Raw genomic sequence first — 14,328 nt, forward strand, 5'->3', positions numbered from 1 at the left:
TCTTATAAAAAGTAATTAATCATCATTGCATAAAGGTCCTCTGTGAAGTGTACTTTCTGTCTTAACTTATGGAAGGCATTTTATTGGAAACTGCCAACACGTCTCCATTCACTATCCTGCATTTACATTTTCACCATAGGTGTTTTTTGGGGTCTTTTTCTTCAGTGACAACTAGCAAAAACTTAGCAGGCAGACTGAGATGTGTTCAACCAAGATAATAACATGAATAGCAATTCAGAGGAGTGAACATTAAGCAGCTAATGCACAGGAATATTTGTACTTTGCATCTATTTTCTCCCTATTTCAACAGAAGATTCTTGCTTCATGTCAGAAACAGATTGAGAACAGCCACCCGTGGCAACACTACAGGGAACAATTTCCATGAGTCCACATCTTTGGCAATGTGTTTGCATCCTAGAAGTTATTTCAGGTTATGCTATTTCTTGTGGTCATAAAAGGTGAGCATCGGAGGAGAAAAAAATGTGGAGAAATTACAGAAATAGCAAAAGCCTTGATCTTAGAGATTTCTTCAAACTTATTACAAGAAAACATGTTGACTTTTGTGGTCAGGAAAGTTAAAAATCATGCTAGATTCCTGAGTATCTCACATATTTTTTTCCTAATTAAAATATAAGCCACATTAAAACCACATTCCAACAGTCTTCAGAAACCGATATCAAACCAGTCTGTCACCCAGTTCAAAGAATTGTATTAATCTAAATATCAAAAAGGACTCATTTTAAAATTTTTTAATCATAAAAAATTTCAAGTATACAGAGATGGATATAATGAATCTTTTATACCTCTATCACCACCCAGGAAATTATTTCAAAGCAAATCTTAGGCATTACCACAGACAATGTCTTTAGGGAATTTCTCTTTGTATGAATACTATAAAATGCCTTAGAGTGAATTTTATCCAAATACCATGCTTTATTTAACTTAGAGAGTATCCAAACCTCTTTCTCTCATACTTCAAAAATTTTAAATCATTTGTCTCAGATTAGTAATGGGAAAATCATTATGTGTATATAGCAATGATGACATGAATGGTGCATCCTGCCTATAATCACAGCAGGTATCCTTTTGCATGAAGCTAAGCATGGCTTCACAGTGTGTTCTAACACAGTCCACCAGAGAGCCCTAATTAATCAATTAGAGATGGTATAGGACCTACTGGCCCTTCCTGACCCACAGCTTATTGTCAGGAAAACTCATGACCAATTGGAGATATATATATATATATAATCTTAGCCAAGTATCTGTAATCACTTTGTTCTTCAACTAGAACCTATGTGGACACTTTCATCTTCAAGCTTACAGAACAGTAAATTCCTAAGATTTCAGGGTTGCAAGCAAGGTAGAAGGAAAATCAACTGAAAACAAGAACAAGGACCTGGAATGATCTGCCAAGTCAAGCTTAAGACACATAAAGGCTTCATTCCTTTAGTAAAATTCATGAAGATAGACCACTGTTTTAGGATACATATACCATCTTTATCTTCTATTACAGACCCTTTCATAAGAACAAAGTGGTTAAACCTCAAACTATTACAATAGTTTACAGAATCTTAAATACTTCAATGGTAAGACCTACCACTATTTTACATAGTTTAAGAAATAAAACATGGGGACCAGCAGGTAGCATAGTGGTTACATCGCTGGGCTCTCACATAGTCGACTATGGTTTGAGTCCCTGATTCAGTGGCTTAAAACTCACACTGGGCGCATGTGACCGTGTGCCCAATATTCTGAGAGGAAGGTGGAGGAGAAGAGATTGCGGCGTGGTCATCCTCCTGAGGAGTGATGTCTCGCTTTCTGTCTGTCTCTGTCTCTCCAGTGAGCACACATGCCCTACTGCAAAACAACAACAACAAAAACTCTATTAAAAAATAAAATATAACTTTTTGCAAACTGACATGCTATCATTTATTTTAAAAAAAAGCACTTGATTTTACAAATACTAAAACACACATAAACACTCAAATACATCCTAGTGATTTTTATTTTAAGGTATCATTACTTGAAGATACACTGGTAATTTCATGATAAGAGAATTACTTTCAAAACTGAAGAAAGTTTCTCAGTTTTGTTGCTGTGCAAACCTTACTGGTCTCTCGTTTTCCTTTTTTAATTTCATTTCTACAAATCAATCCCAAGGGCATTTGACTTAAAGAAAGAGAGAGTCTTGGCTAGGAAAGCAGAGCTTGCTCCCTGTCAAAGTTTGACTTTTATGTCTAAATCCACAGTGACTCTCTAGAAAGTGCCTCAGAAAATGTCCATCAATTAATATTTTTATTCTTAGAGGTTTGATGTCCCTTACAAGAAATAGAGACCTAAAAATTCTACCAGTTCAGCCAGGCTATGTTACAAATAGCAGTGGAAAAATAACTATGTGGTAGGACGGTCTTGTTTTTGCTGATCTGAAGTCATAAGATTCAATTATATATGTGAAAATAATAACAAAAATAATAATAGCTCTTGCCAACTGGATATGGAAGAATAAATGTTTCAAACATTTTCTTACAAACAATAAAGAAACTTAGGATTCCAAGGTGGAAGTGGTAATAACAACTAAATTTCACTAAAACAAGATGTGCATGATCATTTTTGACACTTATACCTCCCTTTGATGGGGAAGAAAATCGACGCCCCAAATGAGGTCAAATTGAAAAGGACTTGGATTTGTTTTTGTAATGCAATCTGTTTTACGGATGTTGCTTTCTCAGAAATTTTATTCTTTTAGTTTTTTTTTTCTTCTTTTGTCCTTTATTTACAGAGAAGCACTTTTCCTTTGATGGATCCTAAGGATACTTAATTTCTTCTCTAAGGCATAACATCTTGAAATATAATGCTTGCACTAGAAATACATCATCTTACAATTTGATAAAATATAGAGCTACAAATATACTTTTATGATGCCTTTTCTTTTTTTTCTTTTTTTTTTTTTTCCTGATGCAAAGATTCCCAATCCGCTACCAACTGAACTGTTTTGGTCATGAAACATTACCTTCTCAGCATGCGGTATGCCCATCAGCAGAAAAGTAGTAAAGAAGAACAGACTAACTTTATTTATTACATTTGCATTGCCTACAAAGCCATTTACTTAATGGATGAGTCTCATTAGCAGTCCAACCACAATATAAAGAATACAATGATGTGTTTCATGGGTTCATTAAAATAATATTTCAAAGGAGTCATTAGAAAAAAAAGAAGCTAAAGATTCAACAGACAGTAAGTTGTCTGCAAATAAATGAGATGGAACCAACATGTTTTCAAGTAACTTAAGAAACATGTTTACAAATATATTACAGCCATTAAAAAAGGAAGCATCAACTTAGCAAGTGCTGGGGGGACGATTACTCATGCAATTTACTAAAACAAAACAGTAACACTCTCACATCAACGGTTATTGTAGATGCAAACGCTGTAGGTATAGGAAAATGTGTCTTAAGAAGCAAGATTCATTCTACAGCCCCAAGACAATTCTCCTATTATAAGCAAAATTTAAAACATTCAATCCTATTTTCAGACCACCACTATCTTCTGTATACATTTTTGTGTTATTTATCCCAAATCTCTCTATCTTTTCATTTTAAAAAGTAAAAAACTCAGTACATTATCAAAATGAATGATCCTTCAAGGAATCAACAAAAACTGACACCAGAAAAACTGTCTGTTTATATCTTTGCATTTAAAATACAAAGTTCTACAAATCCCTTATTCCTTATCCATACCTAAGGGTTGTCAAATGTTTATTCAACAAAAGAATGGAAGAATGAATGAAAAAAGTAATTACTTAACTAAGGAGAGTTTTTAGATAAGGTTATTGCTTAATCAAATTTTTTGATATGGTCTTCCCATCTTTAAGCAAAATAATAAACAGCTTTATACAGTTTACTTCCAATAACATTGAAAACTTTCACTTACAATAGTGTCAATATTCTGCCAAGGTCATAGAGTCTATACTAAAACCCAAGATTTCATAGGGACTAATTTTTCCACCCACAAAGAATATAAACATATGTAACAAAGTAAAAATCACTAAGAAAAGAGGGGGGAGGAATAGTTGGTTACTTATCTATTTTAATTTGATTTTTCTTTCAAGTGCTCACTTTTGTATCTCTAAAAATGTAAAGTCAGACACGCATGCGTGTATGTGCATATACGTGAGTATACAAGGGACTTGGAAATAGGTCATGGGTGCCTAGAGAAGAACACTTGTGCTGGGTAGCAAAAATGATCCCATATAATCTTGCAATATCCTCACAGTATGTCTCCTGTCTCAGCCTTCCATACTTGACTTAGCCATGTGACTTGATTTGGCCAATGGGATGTTAGCAAATGGACTCCAGAACAGGCTTTAAAAAGCACTTGTGTATTTCTGTTTGTGCTCTCCCTCTCTTCCATTGAGAGCATGTCAGAACACATTTGGAAATTCAGATTTTCTGGATGTGCATGCCCAAAATCCCAAGGGAAGAGTGGAAGAGAAGGGATTGTAGCATGGCCATCCTCCCTGGGGGAGGGTGGTGGTGCTGATTTCTCATTTTCCCTCTCTTTTAGATGACTGCACATAACCTATAGCAAAAACTAAAATAATAATAATAATAATAATAATAATAATAATAATAATAATGCTTTATTAGTGATTTTAATAAAACAGCACCAGTTTCATTTTGTAGTATAGAAGCTACCTGTCTATTTGGAACACAGCACATTAAGCTTATATGTGAATATGCTGGATGTCAAGCAATGCCATGGTGCAATAAATGTTTATTCCTTATGTATTTGGGGTCATCTGGGGTTACCTACACCTCTGCTGAATTGGCATGGGGGTTGGTTGGCACAGGGATGGCCTAGGTTGATGTTGGCTATTTTTTGTTGCAGTAACATAGCTTTGCTCCAAGTATTTCTTATTCTCCTGCAGGCTAGCCAGGCATGGTGCCTCACAGATAAAAAGCAGACCAATCTTCACAACTAAGGGTGTTAATACCTGTTTTTTAAAAATATATTGCTGATAAGCAATTATATTACAGGAGAGTCTATGAAAGTCTAACTTTTTCAGGGGATACTAAATTCCAAAGATAAAAATGCCTTTCAGGATAAACTTTTTGCCAATAAACTAAACACTTCAGCATTTCAGCTTCTTTGAGAAAAGGCAAAACACAATTCAAAGATCAATATTTCCTTTTAAATTTTATCAGAATCCAGACAATGTTTACCAAAGAAATAGCTGTAAAAACATATTGGAGGAGGACCAGCAGGTGACACAGTGGTTAAGTTTCAGGACTCCCACATGGCCAACTGCATGAGTCCTGGACCTGATGGCATGCTTTATTATTTTCTCCTTCTCTTTCTCCAGGTGAGTGTACATGCCCTATAACAAATTTAAAATGATGATAAATAAAATTAAATAAATAATGTTTTAAAATCACTTATTGGAGGTCCAGTCACAGTGACTCATATTGCTAAGACACTGCAAGTTGGGACCGCATAGAAAAACCCAGGTTTAATTCCCAGTTCAACCAAAAGGATGAGTAAGGTGATATGTTTCTCTAATCTAAACAACTTGGGAAAGTTGAGGGAAGAAGATTATGAGCTCAAGGCTGGCCTGGGCAAGATAGAAAGACCTCGCCCTAAACAGAGTCAGTGTGATGACACATGCTATAGAACCAGCTGGGAGTCTGAGGCAGGAGGACAGTGAAGCAGCAAGACTGTTTTAAAAAACAATTTAAAAAATGGAAAGCCAATCCAATTACTAAATGCATAAAGTAATTTACTGCAAACCATATATTACTGCCATATTTATATCTAATGGTACAGATTCCCTTCCATTAATAGTTTGTCAGCTCCCTGAGAGCAAGACCCTAGCTATGTTGATACCTGTTTTCTCAACTACTTATAACACGCTGATTCCTTCTCTTATCTGGCTGGAAAAGTACAAAAGAGGCACTGACAACCATCATTGTGATAAAACAGTGAGAACTGGAATTGGTATGATATCCGCTCACCAAAAATGCTCTAAGTAGTGACTATTCCATAGAAATAGAATTAACAGATCACCACAGTATACATTGCTATTGGCATCAGAAGTGAAGGGAGTCTATGTGTATACTAGGTTTTAGAAAACTAAAGACAGTAATAAAATCAAAAGTATATGTCCCAATTTTAAAAATGGGTTTCTGCTACTGAGCTCTGCACAATTTTATGCCATGTAGAAAGTAAGAGCCCAAGTTGTTGGATTTTTATACATACCTTTTTAATATGGAACCATGAATGTAAATTTTTATATATTGCCTCCAAAATTTAAAATTGTGTCATATTTTTGTGTGTTTTGTTTTGTTTTGCTTGGGAGAGGTTTTTGCTATAGGGAGCATGTGCTCGTCAGAAAGACAGAGAGAAACAGAGAGACAGAAAGCAAGAAATCACCCCTAATCAGGGATGACCACACGGCAATTCCTTCTCCTCCATTTTCCTCTCAGGACCTTGGGCATGCACGCACACACAGCCGGTGTGTGGTTTAAGCCACCAGGTCTGGGACTAGAACCAAGGTCGACTACATGGGAGTCCAGCGACAGAGCCATTACACCAGCTTCTAGTCCCACATATTTTTTAACCTACTGTATAAAATAAACAAAACATACACTGAAGAATCTGTGTTCTCTGAAAGGTCATGTCATCTTTGTTTCTGATCAAGGAAGCTAGAAGGAAATTATTAGTACCGCCTGCCCTTCTTCCTCCTCCCCCTCTGTATTCCACCAACAGTACTACTTGAAAATATGGCAGAGGAATATTGCCACTCCACAGTCTATTTTTTCTTGGCCTGATAAAAGACAGGTAAGCTACAAAATCATGTCTCTGGTACAGACATAAATCATTTCATTGGGTTTCACTTTATGGCATTTCACACATATTGTGTTTTTTTACAAATTGAAGTTTTGTGGAAGTTCTTCATGAAGCAAGTCTGTCAATGTTATGTTTCCAACAGCATATACTCACTTCTTGTCTGTGTCACAATGTGGTAATTGCAGTAGTACATAAAACTACTTCATGGTTATTACACCTGCTATGGTGATCTGTGATCAGTAATCTTTGATTTTATGGTTGTAATTGTTTTGTCATACCATGAGGCTGCCTCTACAGGATGGCAAACATAATCAACAAGTGTTATGTATTATGACAGTTCCACTAACTAGCTGTTCCCCTGTCTACCTCCCTCTTCTTGGGCCTTCCTACTCCATGAGACAAAACTATTTGGAATTAGGCCTCTGAGTGTTCCAGTAAAAGGAAGAGTTACATTTCTCTTAATTTAAGTCAAAAGCTAGAAATGATTACATTTAGTGAGAAAGACTTCTCAAAAGATAAAAAGAGGCAAAAGCTATGCCTCTTGTGCCAAACAGGTAGCCAAGTTGTGAATGCAAAGGAAAGGTTTCTGAAGAAAATTGAAAGTATTACTCCAATGAGCACACAAAAGAAAGTACAACAGCCTCGTTGCTGATATGGAAGAAGTTTTCATGGTTTAGATGGAAGATCAAATCAGACATAACATTCTCCATTCTATCTCCTTTTTATTTTTTATTTTTTAAATTTTGGGTTTTTGCTATAAGATAGTACACTCACTGAAGAGAGAGAGACAGAAAGTGAGAAATCATCCCCCTGGGGGGAGTGGGAGTTGGCCATGCTACAATCTTTTCTCCTTCACTCTCCTTTCAGGATTTTTCATGTACATGCACATGCACCCAGCATGATTTTCAAGCTGCCAGGTCCAGGGACTCAAGCTACAGTCAGCCAGGTGGGAATTCAGTGCCTTATCCATAATGCCACCTGTTGGCCCCATAATGTTCTCTTACACTGAAACCTAATTCAGGGCAAGATCCCAACTCTTCAATTCTGTGAAGACTAAAAGAATTAACAAAGCCCCAGAAGAAACTGGAGGCTAGCAGAGATTGCTTCATGAGCTTTATGTAAAGTCACCTGTAGGGCCAATAAGTGGTATAGTAGTAAAGGTGCTGGATCCCATGTGGTCGACCATGGTCTGACCCAGTGACTTGAAGGTCACACTGGGTGCATGTTTGTTGAGTACCCAAAATCTGGAGAGGAGAATGGGGAGAAGGGAATGCAGTATGGCAATCATCCCAGTAGGTGATTTCTGGTTTTCTGTCTCTGTTTCAATGGCAAGCACACATACTCTATAGCAAAAAAAATCTTAAAAAAAAAAAAAGTCATTTATTAGCATAAAAATGCAAGATGAAGCAGCAAGTGCTGATGGGGAAGTAACAACAAGGTTTTCAGAGGATCTAACTAAGATAATTTATGAGGGTAAACACAAACAGCAGATTTCAATGTGAACGAAATATCCATTTGTTGGAAGCAGATGCCATTTAGGACTTTCACAGCTAGCGAGGAGAAGCTAATGCCTGGTGTCTTTTATTGTTTTGTTTTGTTTTAGATTTTTGCTTCTAGGATATGTATACTCACTGGAGAGAAAGAGAGACAGAAAGCGAGAAATCATGAAGTGGGGGGATGGCCACACCACAGTCCCTTCTCCTCCATTCTCCTCTCAGGTTCTTGAGCACGTAGGCACAGGTGTCCAGCCTGAGTTTTAAGCCATCAGGAATTGTGGTTGACTACATGGGAGTTCAACAACATAACCATTATGCCATCTGCTGGTCCCAAAGCTTCAAAGTATAGACTGACTCTCTTATTATAGGCTAAAAAAGTTGGTGCCTTTATGTTGAAGCCAAGGCTCATATACCATTCTGAAACTCTAGGACCCCTGAGCTAAATTTTATCTGCCTGTGCTCTATAATGAAACAACAGGGCAGACTTCAAGTTTGTGGAAAAATCAATAAAATTGAAATATGGTTTTATATGATGCAAAACTCCCTAAAAAACATGTATTTTTTCATGCTATGTATTCTACATGAACATTTTGAAGACTCCCCCATATTACTGTTTATTGACAATATACCTGATTACCTAAAAGCTCTGATGGAGACATGCAAGGAGATTAATGTGATTAATGTGTTGGTCTCTGCTAACACAACATCCTTCTGCAGTCTATAGATCAAAGAGTAATTTATAACCCATAGATCAAGGAGTAATTTTAACTTTCAAGTCTTATTATTTAAGAAATGGCATTTGTAAGGCTTTAGCTGCTATAGATATTAGTTCTTCCCATGAATATGGGCAAAGTAAATTGAAAACCTTCTGGAATTAATTCATCAATCTATATTATTAGGAAGATAACAAAATACTAACATTAACAGGAGTTTGGAAAAAGGAGATTCCAACTCTCACAGTTGACTTTGAATGAGTTAAGACTTCAGTAGAGGAAAAAAAAAATACAGATGTGGATAGAGGAAGGAACTAGAACTGGAAATGGAGCCTGAATATGTGACTGAATTTCTGTAATCTTATGAAAAAAAATTAAATGAATGAGAACCTTCTTCTTGTGGTTGAGCAAGGAAAGTATTTTCTTGAGATGGACTCTACTCCTGGTGAAGATGCAGTGAACATTATTGAACTGACAGCAAAGGATTTAGAATATTACATCAACACAGCTGACAAAGCAAGGCAGAATTCTTATTTTGAAAGATGTTCTATTGTGGCAAAATATTATCAAAAAAACATTACATGCTACAGAGAAATCTTTTGAGAAAAGAAGAGTTGATCAATGTGACAAACTTCATTGTTTGAAATTCATTTTAAGAAACTGCCACAACCCCAATCTTCTTACCACCACCCTGATCTATCAGCAAATATTGAAGCAACGCCCTTCAGCAGAAAAAGTTTACAATTCTCTGAATCTCAGATGATCATTACAAATTTTTTAAGCAATAAAATATTTTAACTAAGGTATGTACATTGATTTTTAGACATAATGCTACTGCACACTAGAGAACAGCATAATACAAGTATAACTGCTAAATGAAATAAAAATGTTTAAAATTGTGTGACCTGCTTTACTGTGGTATTCACTTTGTTCTGGTGATCTGGAACTGAATTTTGCAATATCTCTGAGGTGTGCCTATATTTGTGCCCTTTTATGTAATCCCCTCCTCTTGAGTGTGAACAGGACCTGTGACTTGCTTCTAACCAGTAGAATATGCAAAGATGGTGAATGCTACTTCGTGATCTTTTTGTTATGTAAGTCGCTGGCTAGCACACTTATTCTAGAGTCTCACGTTGTCCTTTGGCACTTCCTGTTCACACCTAATTTCCTAACACAACAAAATCACATATGGATACTTGCACAAACATTATTATACCTTTACCTCTAAGTCCTAACTGGTGTCCTTTGGAATTTAATCAGCACATCCTTACTTCAAGGAGCCTTCCATGATAAGCCATCTGCCTTCATTGCTTCCCTAACATCCTAGGCAACCTGTATCATTTCACTATCTGCTTTGTACTAGAATTACTTCTTCAAGTAATTGTCTTATTCACTGGAGTCATGCTATTTATGATCAGGAATCATGGCTCTGATTTTTTTTTTTTTTAATTTTTAGAGAGGTTTTTGCTATAGGGCACATGTGCTCTCTGGAAAGACAGAGAGACAGAAAGTGAGAAATCACACTCCCCATGGGGGGATAGCCACACTGCAATCCCTTCTCCTCCATTCTCCTCTTGGGATTTTTGGCACTCACAGACATGTGTTCCGCATGAGTTTTAAGCCACCAGGATCAGGATTCGAACCATGATTGGCTATGTGGGAGTCCAGCCATGTAACTATTATGCCATCTGCTGGTTAGTGGCTCTCATTTTTGTATCTCCAGCATTTAGGAAAGTATCTTACCTATGGAAGATGCTCCAAAAATGCTAAGTCAAGAGAATAGAAATGAACCTTGAAACCCAAGGCTGTGTGAGAACTAGACAAGCACCTTAACTAGAAGGCAACAACAAGTTCAGGTAATGCAGTCAAATAGATGCTGAGAGCTCTTAAACTCTGTTAGCGGTCAGCCTGAGGCAGGGGTCTTCAAAGATAACAGCTTTACCCAAAACAATAGGAGATCAAGAACTTTACAACCCAATACATGCTAAAATTGGAAGAAATATCATAGGTACGCACTATACCCACATGTTAAATTCTATCATATCTTGCTTCAAGCTATTAACTCCTCTTTAATATAAAGAACTATGCTTTTTCTAACAGTATTTCTTCTCAGGCCTCTACTCATCCAGTTTTGTCAGGTGCTGGGAAATAAGGAAGCTTAGCTAACCAGCTCCCTCTGGTCAGAACAGGCCTGCAACTTCAGACAGGGACTTCTAGTTCTACATTCATGCTTCCCTTGGAGATTTATTCCATAAAATAAAATAGGTGGTTCACCAGACAGTCTTAATTTTCAGTCGAATAACTTTGATTTGTGTAGAAGTCAGTTCTTAGCATTTATTTTAATGGTTTTGCAAGTAAATTTGAAAATATTCTTTCTGAAGAAATTTCAAAGTGATCTTAATATTATTCTATCACTTTCACTATGACTTCTTCAGAGACTTTACTTGTTCCTTCTAACATATGATGAAGTGCTGGCCCTGTAGCCTAATGGTTAAGGGAGCCAAGTCCCACGTGGCCAACCATGGTTCAAATCCCAGCCCTGGTAGAGAAGGGAATATGGTTTGACCATGTACCATCCAATGGTGCTTTCTCCCTCCCTTTCTCTCTGTCTCTTTCTGGTGGTTGCATACACCCTCCAGCAATTAAAAAATAATATATCATGAAAAGTCATACTCATTATTAAAACATTTTATCCATTCCCCCTTCTTTACCTCCAATCCCTCCAATTCCCTCTAACCCCTCCTAAAGATGAAATAAACCACAATATTGGTTTTTTTTGTTGTTGTTTTTAGATGCTCAGACATGGTCAATACAAGTTTAAGATTATAAACTACCTGAAGTATACAGTGAGTTAAGTGTTTGCATGGAACGTCTACTTAAAAAGTTGAAGACTGAAAACTGTCTAAACTAGTTTCTCATCTTCTCCCAGAGGATGCGAGGCCAGAATACAGACAGATGATCGCATTTCCTACACTTCCTCATGCTGGTGTGTCAAAGTCTGGATTACTCTTCTTAGTCCAATAAACTTAGAAAACAAATGAAGTATGAATATTGCTTGACAAAACAAACCAAAAATGTGAATTTTTTGCTTTTTTGTATGAAGCAAAAGTCTTATGAATTTTATACAGTTGTCCTTGGTGTTCTACTTCTTGGAATTCTAAGGTCATAGCAAGAGATGGCCTAGGGATTTATGTGTTCGGATTTTTCTACTATTGTGATTGGCTGGGGAATCTACACATCCCACAATGAAGAACTGGTAATATAAAAAAGACCCATGATACAGTGGACAATTTTATGTTATGACTAAAGTTTTTTTTTAATGTCATGTGACATGCTCACAACATTTTAAGTGAGAAATCAGTCACCAAACATTGTTTAATATACAACTGCCATTTTATCTGAAAATGTACATAAATGCATCACCAAAACACATACATACATACATACACACACACACACACACAAAGGTGGCACTAATCACTATGTGTAGACTTATCAATGACTTATTTTCTTCTTTATATTCTCAATCTATACTTTGTCCACCAATATAAGGATGACCCATCAGACCCATGAAAATGACAAAAATCCTAGGCATGGAATTTGAAAGGCATAAAGTTTCTATACTTTGCCAAGTACAGGCTCAGTTTTAACATCTCTTAGATTCCAATATAATACTGTCCTCCACAAAGCTCCAGGCTGACCCTTTCTCAATAGCATTTCATTCTATATGAATCAATTAAGATATTATCACATAAGACATAAATAAGCAGAAAAGAATAGTTACCTAAACAAGAGTGCAGCATTAGTTTTACTAATATTAAATTTCCTAATATTAAATTTACTTTTACTAAACTTAACACTACTAATAGGTTCATGTCAAAGCGCAAATGTTCAAATCATTTAGTATTGCTGAGAGAGAATTTTTTTTTTTAAAGGTTTTTGCCACAGGATGCGTGCACTGACCAGAGAGCCATAGACAGTAAGAGGGTATGTGAAAAATCACCCCCCCTCCCCCAAGGGGGATGACCATGCCCAATCTCCTCCATTTTCCTTCTGGGATTTTGGACACACACACACACACACACACACACACACACACACACGTGCTTAGCATTATTTTGAAGTCACCAGGCCCAGAATCTGAACCATGGTCCACCATGTGGGAGTCCAGTGCCTCAACCACCATGCTGCCTGCTGGCCCGAGAGAGAATATTTCTAAAATTCTATATTAAAGCTGATTAATTTGATCTGTTTTGTAAATGTTAGCAGATATGAATTTCCTCAAATTAACTGAGTCCAATGTTTATACCTGATGCCTGATTCTGTTTAACTCTACCAAATAGACACCATCATCTTAAGAGAATGAGCAGTGATTGCTATTCTTGTTATTTGGTATTTTGTTAGTAAACATAAAAATTGGACTGGACGTTGATGATAGCACTCAGAGGTCGGGGGGTAGTTCTAGGGTCCTTTTCAGTCCTGGGTGTCTGAATATTTATCTTAAATCTCTCCAATAAATTTATTTTAGTTATAACTAAGTTATTGTAGACTAAAACTTTGAAGACTCCTAAAGCATAAATCTGTTTCATCTGTACAGATTCAGACTCTCTACACTTGTTAATAATTCAGCCAAACAAAATAATGATACATGAGTCATTTCGTGTGTCAGATGAAACACACATATGTACACAGAACAAATCATTATTTGTCCTATTTTGTTACGATCTCCATCACTTGTCATGTAACACTGGAACAAAATGGTTACACTAATTACCCAAAATCAAGTTCCACTTCTAGATTTACAAGCTTTCCATTTCATTCTATAAATTCTGAGCTGTCATGGATTCAGAAAATTATTACTGTCATCAATAGGAAGATTGTTTTAGTGGCGCAGATGGCTGTCCTTTTATAGGCCAACGTAATGACTTGTTCTTATCTAATCTGTCATCTGTTATTTAGTTGTCATTATGAACTTTTTGGGTTTCATATCCATCAATTTTCTATGTTTACTAAACAGATGGCTTTATTTTAAAAAAAAAGGCAAAGCAAGAAAATGACATTAAATGGTAAAAAAATTCAAAAGGCTATGTATACTTTTTAATGTGTCTAAATGAAATTTTTAAAATGCTATTAAAAAAAACTAAATCCAAAGCCAAAGTAAAATAGATTTCAAAACTCAATGGACATGCAAAGAAACAATCAGTAGCAGCTGTCTCAAGAAGAACAAATTATTTCAAAAATAGAAATAGTTTTTTCCCCCAATTTTTATCACA

General features: G+C 36.2%; 1 protein-coding gene across 1 annotated transcript in view; it reads right to left on the bottom strand.

The window, feature by feature from the left end:
* FHIT (fragile histidine triad diadenosine triphosphatase) overlaps positions 1-14,328 on the bottom strand; it is an 858,590-nt gene that overhangs the window by 664,023 nt on the left and 180,239 nt on the right. The gene's annotated exons all lie outside the window — the stretch shown is intronic.

Source organism: Tupaia chinensis, unplaced genomic scaffold, assembly GCF_000334495.1.
Source record: "Tupaia chinensis unplaced genomic scaffold, TupChi_1.0 Scaffold144206_1, whole genome shotgun sequence".
Classification (NCBI taxonomy): Eukaryota; Metazoa; Chordata; class Mammalia; order Scandentia; family Tupaiidae; genus Tupaia; species Tupaia belangeri.